General features: G+C 43.3%; 1 protein-coding gene across 2 annotated transcripts in view; it reads right to left on the bottom strand.

The window, feature by feature from the left end:
- Positions 1-10,011, bottom strand: part of PLA2G4C (phospholipase A2 group IVC) — a 107,070-nt gene extending 97,059 nt beyond the window's left edge. The window contains exon 1 of one of the 2 annotated variants that reach the window (XM_083145248.1): positions 9,937-10,011. The gene's annotated coding sequence lies outside the window, so the exon portion shown is untranslated. The remainder of the gene's footprint in view (positions 1-9,936) is intronic. The other variant, XM_083145257.1, reaches the window with a different exon arrangement.
- Between the last annotated feature and the right edge of the window lie 2,045 nt (positions 10,012-12,056).

Here is a 12,056-nt window from a genome sequence, read left to right as displayed (position 1 = left end):
GGTGAATGTAAAAGTGACATATACATTTATATTAGTGATAGCAAGTTCTGTCCATTGCTTACAGTGTAAATGTGTGTAAAAAATGCAGCCGTGCTTTCAGCATATATTTGTGTGTTTTGTAATGGTCCATTTAAGCTGCAATGGTTCCAATTGAAGCAATGAAAACAGTGTAATTAATGAGTAAAGGAGTGGATTGTATTGTGTTCAGCTGACATTGGTTCAGGTGCGGCCATACTGATTGGGCGTTCCGAATGCCTAGCGCATGACCGAGTGGTGTCCGCAAAGCAATACTTGCTTATGAAGACCGCATATTTCCTGCCTTTTTGTTCGTGTGCAGTCGGTGTGCTGTCCGAATGCACGCCTACCAGAATTAGTGCACTCCCTCGTGTACGCCCATGTTTACGCCCAGTTTAGCCCACTTTGAGACTACGCCCCTGTGTACTTCCGAATGACGCCCATATTACGCCCATATTTCCCGAGTGAATACGGTGCACTTTTATGTACGGTATTAGTGAGAACGAGTACGGAGACCTTGCGTGGCACATGCGCATAGCATTGCCCATGCATGCGCAGACGGCTAAAAAACACCATCCGAAAGAATTCGGAAAATTACGCATCGACCAGAATAAGGCCCAGAGTGAACTAGAATTTTGTGGTGCTAATGCCAGTAATCACATTTATTGGGACTTTGGTCCCCTAATGGCATTATGACACAACTTTGATACAACAGATGGCATTATTAATCAGTGCTCTGTTCACACTATTAACTTTTATTATGGTTTTTATATCGTCCATGTGCATAATGTACTCAATCTTTAGAAATTGATCATCATTAATAGGAAGACAGAAAACATTTTCTACCTGCACCTCTCATCTGTTTGTAGTTACTATTTACCATGTAACGCTTACATGTACAGAAACAAAAAGGATGGCAAGTGACCTGGCTCTATCTTCAGGGGCGAATTTAGGGGTCAGGCCGCCCCTAGGCACAACATTTTTGTGCCCCCCCCCTATTTTAAAGTAATCATATATGTATATACATTGTTATTTATATATTTCATTAAAAACTGTAGCCCACCTTAATATTTTTTTAAGCACTCTGGACTGCTCACTGTACGGAGGATCCGGAGGGAGGGAGGCACTTATTAGTACAGTGATTAGCACAGTGTCTCCATCAGTCTCTCTCCGGCTCACACACTGTAACTGACTGAGCGCAAGGAGGATCTGCGCGCCGCTCAGCTCAGCTGTTGGATACACAGCAGCCAATAGACTGTGTGTTCCAGACATGCAGGGGACCGTCGGACCCAGCCACTAAGTGATGTAATGTGCATGGCAGAGTGGGTAGGCAGTGGCGGGTGACGAGCGGCGCTGCCGCCGACATATGATAATTCATGTCTGGGGCGGCGGCGCTTGTCACTCGCCGATGCCCACCCACTCTGCCATTTAACAGAATGTCAGCCTGCATGCCGCCCTTAATTGGTGCCGCCCTGAGGCCGGTGCCTCACGGGCCTAGGCACAAATCCGGCCCTGGGGGGGGGGGGGGGGGGGGCAGATGTAACATGTGCAAAGAGAGTTTGATTTGGTGAGTTGTTTTGTTTCCATGCAGGGAAAATACTGACTGCTTTATTTTTACACTGCAATATAGATCTCACTTTGAAGTAAAACCCCACCCAAATCTAATTCTCTCTGCACAAGTAACATCTGCCCCATCTGCAGCGCACATGGTTTTATCCATTTTGAGAAGTAATTTGCCTTTGCGAGTGAACCAGAATAACGGCCATGGTCACTAGGTTAACGTACACGGGGTCAACCATTGGAGGTTGAAAGGGCTTAGGTCGACAACTGAAATATGTCAACTTGGATAAGGTTGACAAAGGTGGAAGGTTGACGCAATCATTAGGTCGACAATAGGATGGTCAACAGTCAAAAGGTCAACATGAGTTTTTCACTTTCACATTACTTCATGCCCTACCATTCATTATGGCATGGTGAGAGAATATAATAGTGTGCCGAGTGCAGTGAGGCACCATGCCCGAAGCATGGCAAGTGCAACAAGCCATGTGTGTCCATGTCATCTATGTCGACATTCGGGAAAAAAACATGAAAAAATCATTTAGACATATTGACTGTCGACCTTCTTATTATCTACCTAATGCTTGTGTCGACCTTCCGACCCTGTCAACCTTAACCAGGTCAACCTATTTCAGGTGTCGACCTAAGACCTGTCGACCTTCAGTGGTTGACCAATTGTATGTATCAGTCGATGGCAATGCCATATTCCAAGATAGTACAGTGGGCAGGTAGAGACTAGAGATGAGCGCCGGGGCCAAAGATTTGGATTTGGATTCGTCGCCGGGATTTGGATTTGGCTTTGTCAAACAGCGGTGAAAGGCTTTGGACCAAAATCGCGTAATTTTTGCATTTTTTGTCCCTAGAGCAGGGGTTCCCAATCTTTTTGAATTCACGGCACCCTAGAGTATCAGAATTTTTTTTACAGCACCCCTAGGCCCCCCCTAAATTAATTAGATTGGGTTTATATGTGATTCTTAGGGTTAGTTGTGTGGTAAAGGGCAGGATTTGCTTCTGTTTGTACACATTTTATGATTGGCAGCCACCAGCACTGATTTTGCTCATAAACAATTAACCATTAATAATTTGAGTTGGTCCTGGAGCACCAATCCAGGGCATCCCTGCATGTGTACCGAGGCACCCCAGGGAGCCACGGCGCACAGTTTGGGAACCACTGCCCTAGAGTAATATTAACCTCAATAACATACATTTCCAGACCTTTCCAGACAATTTTGACCACTTTACAGCTCACAATGTTGTTTTCATTCAATTTAGGCCAAGGTCTGCAGCAAGCTGGCTGTTTAGTAACACACAGAACTTCTGACAGTATCAGTATGGTGTATTGGTGTGCAGTACACACAAACAATAAAGAAGAGCAAAATATTTTTTTTTTGTATTTTATTTTGTTTAATGCGCAGCTTGTATAACGCTGCGTGGAGGCTGAACAATCACACACGGAACTTCTGACAGTATACTAGGGGTGCAGTACACACAAAGAATAAAGAAGAGAAAAATTTATTTGGATTTTTTTAGTTTAATATCTTAATTTATTTTTAATGCACAACTTGTATAATGCTGCATGAAGGCCGAACAATCACACGGACCTTCTGACAGTATACTATGGGTGCAGTACACACAAACAATGAATAAAGAAGAGAAAAATTGATTTGGATGTTTTTACTTTAATTAAAGTTGTTTTTAATGCGCAGCTTGTATAATACTGCATGAAGGCCGAACAATCACACACGGAACTTCTGACAGTATACTATGGGTGCAGTACACACAAACAATGAATAAAGAAGAGAAAAATTGATTTGGATGTTTTTACTTTAATTAAAGTTGTTTTTAATGCGCAGCTTGTATAATGCTGCATGAAGGCCGAACAATCACACATGGACCTTATAATAATTAATTAAATTTGTTTTTAATGTGCAGCTTGTATAATACAAGCTGCACATTAAAAACAAATTAAATTAATTAAAGAGAAAAATTGATTGGATTTTATTACTTTAATTATTTTTAATGCGCAGCTTGTATAACGCTGTGTGGATGCAGAAAAATCTCACGCGGAACTTGTGGTATACTATTGGGGTGCAGTATACACCAAAGAAATAAAGAACAGCAAAATTTATTTTTATTGATTTTTTTTTTAATGGATGGGTCATGTATAACACTGCGTGGACTGTGGAGGCAGAACAATCACACACAGAACTTGTTCTGCTTCGGACAGTAGTACATGGTGTATTGGATTGCAGTACACCACAGTGACCACACACCACAATGAAAAAAAAATTAACAATGAAAAGCTGACTGACTGCCTGCCTGCCTGTGTACCCCACTACACTGACTGACAGCCAGCCGGTACGACCAGTACAATTACTACAGTATAATTAATTTTATATATATACATCGAGCTATGAATATGGCATCCCTGCAGTCCTGTACTTTTGCTATTTGCATATTGGATGATGATCTCCTGCATTGGTAACAAACCTTTTGTCATGATTATACTGCAAGTTGGATTTTTGCCTTCACTTTTATGATAAAGACTCTCATGCTTTCAACTTTATTTGGTGTGCTTGCCTCTAATTGTCCACCCTATATATATATAGATATATATATATATATCTATATATATATATATATATATAGATAGATATAGATATATATTCATATCTATCTATATATCTATCTATCTATCTATCTATCTATATATATATATCTATATATCTATCTATATATCTATCTATATATATATATATATATATATATATATATGTAACCTAGCACAAACCCCAGCACACAAACCCCTCTGCAGTTTGCACAGCACACACCCCTCTGCACTGCACAAACCCCTCAGCTCTGCACTGCACTGCCACAAACCCCTCTGCACAGCACAAACTCTTCTGCATTGCACAACACCCCTCTGCACAACACGCCTCTGAGTCTGCACAGCACAAACCCAGGGCCGCCAAGAGAAATCCTGGGCCCCGGTACAACAACTTCCCAGGGCCCTCACGGCGGGCACTCCCCACACACTGCTGGCTCCCCAAAGCTGACACGTGGTCTTCATGCTGGCAAAGTGCCTGGCGACTGGCTGTTCACTGGTCCCAGTGTTCAGGGCCTGGCGGATGGCCTGGCGGTGTTGTGCCATGCGGACCTTAAACTGGCACTCAGTTTTTCCGATGTAATAAAGCCCGCATGGACACATCACCGCATACACCACGAAATTCGAGGTGTAAATTAGGGGCCAATTGATCTTATATCTCTTCCCAGAATGTGGGTGTAAAATGGTATCCCCTATGGCCATGTAACTACATTTCAGGCAGCCCAAACATTTATAGCATCCGTTACGTCTGCTCTAAAATGTTTCCGCAACCGTGATCTTCTTCTTTTTAAATTGGGTGATGTCAGTCTTAACCACTAGGTCCCTGATGTTACACCCTCTGGTGTAACAGGGCATGAGACGGGTTTGTTTGAAGCATTGTAGCTCAGGATCAGTGGCCATAATAGGCCAGAGTTCCTTTGCTCTTCTGGTTGTCTCACTACTATTTACCGTGTATTGGTTAACCCAAGGGAACACTTGTTCTGTTTTTTTTTCTTTTTTATTTAGGTAACAAGCTCTATTCTATTTTTCTGTCGAGCTTTCTGCAAGGCTTGTAATTCCTTAGCAGGGTACCCCCATTCCCTAAATTTAGAAAACATCACTGTTAGTTGTTGATCAAGAATGTCCTGATCACTGGTAGTACGGCACACACGGATGAACTGGGAATATGGAAGGCCGCGCACTGCAGCTCATGGGTGATGGCTCTTGTACCGCAAAAGCGTATTGCGGTCCATGGGTTTGGTGTAAAGAGAGGTCTCAATTTTCCCTTTCTCTACCTTCAAAAGGATATCCAAAAAACAAATTTCCATTTTGCTACTATTTAATGTAAGTTTTATGGGACTGTCAGATAAATTCTGTTGGACTACTATGTCTTCTAGTGTAAGTTCATCCCCGGTCCACAGAACCATAAGATCATCTATGTACCGGAAATAAACAAAAATGGGTGACACTAGGAGAAGAAAAGAAAATGTTACATTCAGTCTCCCACATGTAAATATTGGCGAACGATGGGGCCACTGGGGACCCCATCGCACACCCTGTGACTTGGCGATAAAATTGCCCGTCATACAAGAAATTATTGTGGGAGAGGGTAAACCCTAGCAGTTCAATGTCAGGACCAGTATACCTGGGATTACCCGTGACAAGCCTCCTTAACGCTGTGAGTCCCATCTCATGTGGAATACATGTGTAGAGGCTTGTCACGTCTAAAGTTGCCAACACCAGGCCTTCTGGGACAACATCTATCTCCATCATTCTATGCAACAACATCCCTGAATCACGTAATTAAGTGAACGTGCCTTGCAAAAAAGCATCCAGGTAGATAGCCAAGGACTCGCACAATGACCCCCTGGCCGAAATTATGGGCCGACCATGGGGGCACCGGGCATCCTTGTGAATTTTTGGGATGCTATAAAAAATTGGGACTTTGGGAAACTCTACAAAAAGTTTGACCCTTAGTGACTTGGAGATAGTCCCTTCTGTGATGGCCTCGTCTAATATGCCACTCAGTTCTTGTTGAAATGGCCAAGTGGGGTGTCTGGACAACAGCTCATACGTGTTAGAATCACCTAAAAGTCTTTGACATTCTGTGGCATACTTCTCAATACTTTGTATGACAATGGACCCGCCTTTGTCTGCCCCTCGTATTATGATGTCTTGTCTTTGACTTAATGCTTTTAATGCTGAGGCTTTTTCCCGGGTTAAATTAGAATGGACCGGTCTGTCGACAGGGAGGGATTCTGCTTGTTCTAGGAGACAGTTTAAAGTCTTAATAGACGCACTGTGTGACTGTGGGTCAAAACGAGACCTTGGCCCCAGTTTCTGGATCCTGTCGGGTAGAGATGGGCTCTGAGCCATTACTGGATTCTTTTGAAAATGTTATTTTAATTTTAAAGCCCGATGCAACTTAAAAGTGTCAAATTTCCATTGGAATGCGTTACCCCTATTGGTGGGGACAAAAGACAGTCCCTTACTGAGGACCTGTTCTTCTGTCACCATAAGGGGAACTGGAGATAGGTTGAATATTAAACTTTGGCTCTCCGCGGGGGGGTCTCTTTTTGCCGCCTTGTTTGTCCCCCCGACGGGTCGGCCTCTGCCTCTGCCGGTTGTGAGTGCCCGGGTGTTGACCCCTAAAGGGAGGGAACCTGTGGAAGCGGATCCCGATGGCTGTTCTTCCAACTCACTTGCTGAGGTACTAGAGACATGTGGATATGCGTATTGTCTACGGAATCTGGGGCCAGAAGTTTTCTTAGGATTTAACTGTATATTGTTGAGCCAATTGTATACGCGATGAGTGGCATAGTCTTGTTGCACCTTGCAGAATTTTTCTCTTTTATATTTCAACAGCTCAATTCGATATTGTTCGAGCTGTGATTCTAGGTGGGTTTATGTTCTGGGTCATTGGAAATCTGATGTTCTTGTTGGAATGCAGAGATTTTATCCAATGTCACGTATGCTCCCTGGTTGCCTCCTCCACCACCAATAAAATCAGGTCCATTGCGCACTTGTTCAGGATAGCAATCCATCATTTGGACAGTCCCATAAATCTTACTTTAAATAGTAGCAAAACGAAAATTTGTTTTTTGGATATCCTTTTGAAGGTAGAGAAGGGGAAAATTGAGACCTCTCTTTACACCAAACCCACGGACCGCAATACGCTTTTGCGGTACGAGAGCCATCATCCATGAGCTGCGGTGCGCAGCCTTCCATATTCCCAGTTCATCCGTGTGTGCTGTACTACCAATGATCAGGACATTCTTGATTAACAACTAACAGTGATGTTTTCTAAATTTAGGGAACGGGGGTACCCTGGTACCAGCCTTGCAGAAAGCTCGACAGAAAAATAGAATAGAGCTTGTTACCCAAATAAAAAAGAAAAAAAAACAGAACAAGTGTTCCCTTGGGTTAACCAATACACGGTAAATAGTAGTGAGACAACCAGAAGAGCAAAGGAACTCTGGCCCATTGTGGCCACTGATCCTGAGCTACAATGCTTCAAACAAACCCGTCTCATGCCCTGTTACACCAGAGGGCATAACATCAGGGACCTAGTGGTTAAGACTGACATCACCCAATTTAAAAAGAAGAAGACCACGGTTGCGGAAACATTTTTGAGCAGACGTAACGGATGCTATAAATGTTTGGGCTGCCGGAAATGTAGTTACATGGCCATAGGGGATACCATTTTACACCCAAATTCTGGGAAGAGATATAAGATCAATGGGCCCCTAACTTGCACCTCGAATTTCGTGGTGTATGCGGTGATGTGTCCATGCGGGCTTTATTACATCAGAAAAACAGAGTGCCAGTTTAAGGTCCGCATGGCACAACACCGCCAGGCCATCCGCCAGGCCCTGAACACTGGGACCAGTGAACAGCCAGTTGCCAGGCACTTTGCCAACATGAAGCATGGCATGGCTACCCTGAAATATAAAATCATAGACCAAGTACCAGATAGCTTAAGAGGTGGCAATCGGGGAAAAGCACTACAGGTTGAGTATCCCGTATCCAAAATGCTCGGGACCAGGAGAATTTTGGATAACGGATTATTCCGTATTTCGGAATATTTTAATATTTCAATGATGTATTTTGAAGTATCTTGCATGTATGCTGTATAAACACATAATATACACACAAATATATTTTATTACCACATAAAATACACACAAATATATTTTAATTGTTCAAAAAACAAGGTTTCAAAACGTGAAACAAAATGTGTGTACTATCTCAGCACTGAATTTGAATGCCAAGCAATCATTGTCTTGCACATATATAGTGCCAGTTACATATCATGTCCCCAGTGATGCTGTTACAAATGTCCCCAGTGAGTTTTTAGCAAAAAAAATTTTTTTTTTCACTTTCTGGAATGTCCGTATTTCGGAATAATTCGGATAACGGATACTCGGATACGGGATACTCGACCTGTACTACAATTAGAAGCCCATTGGATCTCTAGGTTACATATGTTAAAACCCAAAGGGCTTAATGAATCCCTAGGCCTCATACATTTTTTATGAGTACCATTTATCAGAATGATAGGGCACCCTAACCTCTTTTGAAGCAGATTGGGTATAGCTATAGTCTGTGTTACCCATGTCAAGTAATATAGCAGCAGGACATCAATAAATATTGAGGAAGGTGACCCCAATCCAGGTTAACTGCATTGGGTCTCCACTTTTTGACCAGCCATGTCAGTATGTGCCCCCCGGGGCATTGCATTTTAATGTGCACTTTTGACACAAATATACATTCTTTAGCATGGTATTGGCACTTCATATATCACATTTAGAATTAGTGCACTTCAACGTAAGGGCTCCCCATATTAAATTGAGTGCGAGAACAATAAGAAAATAGTTTTTTTTGGGAGCTCTGTTTTATATGTGTTTTATTCACCAGGATCACCCTGTAATGTACACTAATGTTTTAAAATATTAGTATATTAGCTCAGGGCTTAGCCCACACTGTGTTTAAAATAATATGTCTGGTTCTGTAACACTTTCTTAATATATCTACCTATTGTGTATTTTATACAGGGGCTTCAGCGTTTCTATGACAACCCACCCAGGCATCCCCGGAAGTACCCGGAGAATGGAGGAGGGAGACGTGATGATGCAGGATGGTGATGGGCGTACCAGAGGGGTGAGAGTCCTCTGGTCGCCTTGGCAACCGCCGGAGTCAGCGCAGCAACTTCCGGCTTACAGACATCCGGTGAATGGACGGCGACGATGGGAGGCGGCTCTGGAGGCGCGGGAAAGCCGACGGGAGGGGTAAGTTTTGTGTGGGGTATTTATATCACAGTGTGTTCACTTTGTTTTTTGTCCTGAAGACGGGGTAGCCACCCCGAAACATTTAGACAATAAAGTTCACTTTTGTCATTTTCAAGCAAGTCTCAGAGTGCTGTTCTGGAGCTGTGTACATCAAGCATTTCGCTTGTGCGGAGGGCAACTGAGCAAGATAACCCTTTGGGGGCCTGAGTGCCGGGCTCACGTGGATTATATATATATATATATATATACACAGGTAGGTGAATGTCCGGCACTCCTCGCTTATCGATGATTTTGCTTGCCCGGGTGCCTTCCTATGTGGCGTTGCAGCCACCAGTACACTTTCCAAAATAGAGGCGTCACTCCGGGACTTGTGAAAGCAAAAGTGATTTATTAGCTTCTAGGTGGTCAACGGCGTTTCGGGAGTTAACCCTTCGTCAGGACCAGAAGACAGTCAAACGTGCAACAACAGTGTACAGAAAAAAATGAACTTACATATAGGGGACCCGCCATGTAGCTTCCTCCTCCATCTGGGACTCCTTCTGACAACTTCCGGGATCTCCCGGAAGTGACCCGTCCGTCTTGGCAGTGGAGGAGGCCACACTAGGGAAAAGTGAAATAATGCCAATACTTTAAAATACTGATAAAGTGCTAAGTGCTTGTCATCAATGTTATACAATATTAAACAGTGCTCTAATGACAGTGAATACATTACAAAACAACACTTAATAAAAGAATCTTTGTGTAAAAAAACGAGTGCACCTTCCCTGGGCTTGTTACAATTGAGCAACCACCAGATGGCAGTGTGGTGCCATATAATCCATATATAATGATGTTAATACTATTGTATAGATCTTAGTATTTCTTTTGTAATATCTATGCCGTTCAGGGATTAATCGTGGACATACCAGACAATCCTACTAATAATAAACAACATCTGCAGATCCTTCAACACTGCTATTATACAAGATGCAATATAATATGACCCCCTTCAAAAATGTATTATGATAAGGAGTATTAGTGTCTCCTGTCATGCTCCTACAAGAAGCTACCTAAATTCAGAGTTTCGTTAAGACCTCCAGGTTTTAGGGTCCCCAATGTATGGATCCACCTACTCTCAATTTGAAGGAGGTTCTTCCCTCTGTCCCCCCCTCTCAGGGACTCGGGTGCCTGGTCAATTAACTGGAACCGTAGATTAGCCACCCCATGCCTGGCCTCCAGAAAATGTCTGGCCACTGTTTGCTCACTGTGGCCCTTTTCTAAAGCTGCCCAAATGGCCGTCCTGTGGTTTGCCATGCGCTCCTTAATTGTGCAAATGGTTTTAACGACATAGTTCAACCCACACGGGCATGTCAACAAATAAACAACATAGTTTGACATACACGTTAGCACATGTTTGATGTTATATACCTTGCCCGTGTGGGGATGACGGAAAGATGTACCAGAAGTCATGTAGCTACAGGTTACACAGCCAGTGCACCTGTAGCTGCCCCCTTTGCGGGATAGGAAGTGAGTAGGTTTACTCTGTAAAGTGGAGATGTCTGTCTTCACAATCCTGTCCCCTATACTTCTACCTCTCACGTAGCCTGTCTGTAGCCGGGTGTTATTAAGGCTGGGGATATGAGGATCTGTGGCGACAATGGACCACATGTTTTTGGCCTGCTTCACTATTCTGGGGCTTTTTTCTGTAAAGTGCTTTACCCATGTGAAGGTCCCTGTGTTGGTACTAGGTTTTTGGGCTTTAGCTTTAAGCAATTCCAGATGGGAGATGTTAATCGCCTTTTGTTTGGCCTCCTGCAATAGTTGGTAGGGATACCCCCTCTCTAGAAATTTGTACCTTCTAATTGGGAATCTCTCACTGACTTGTCACTGTTCACCCTACACACTTGTATAAATTGTGAGTAGGGTAAACTGGCCGTAGTGGCCCGGGGATGAAAGCTTTGATATTGCAACATCATGTTGCGGTCAGTGGGCTTGGTGTAAAGCTGGGTACTAATCATATTGCCATTTTTGGTGATACGGACATCAAGGAAGTCCAGTTGGGTGGGACTAATGGTATAAGTTAGCTTAACCGGACTGCTGGTGCTGTTGTGCTGCTCCAGCAGCCTGACCAGGTCCTCTTGTGACCCCGACCAGAGCAAGATCAGGTCGTCTATATATCTGTAATAAAATAATGCATGTTGTACAAACATCTCATTACTCAAAAACATTTCACTCTCGACCTGGAACATGTATGCATTTGCATACACTGGAGCGGAAGGAGAACCCATGGCACACCCCGACAACTGATTATAGTATTTTTTATCATACATGAAGATGTTATGAGTTAAGGTAAATTTTAGAAATTGTAACACAAAGTTTGGACTAGGGCCATTATAGTGGGTACTGTGTGCCATGAGCTCTCCAACCGCTCGCAGCCCCTGCTCATGGGGGATGCATGTGTATAAGCTGGTAACATCTATCCCCACCAGCAATGTATTAGTGGGGATTTCTCCCAGCTCCTGCAATTTTACCAGCAAAGAGGTGGTGTCTTTGAGATATGTGCTAGTATTCTGCACACAGCTTTGCAGAAAGGCATCTACATATCTTGCCACTGGCTCACACAGAGAACCCCT

This window comes from Crinia signifera, chromosome 1 (assembly GCF_055691185.1).
Source record: "Crinia signifera chromosome 1, ASM5569118v1, whole genome shotgun sequence".
NCBI classification, from domain to species: domain Eukaryota; kingdom Metazoa; phylum Chordata; class Amphibia; order Anura; family Myobatrachidae; genus Crinia; species Crinia signifera.
The sequence above is the reverse complement of the archived record's forward strand: the minus strand, read 5'-3'. Positions and strand labels throughout refer to the sequence as shown.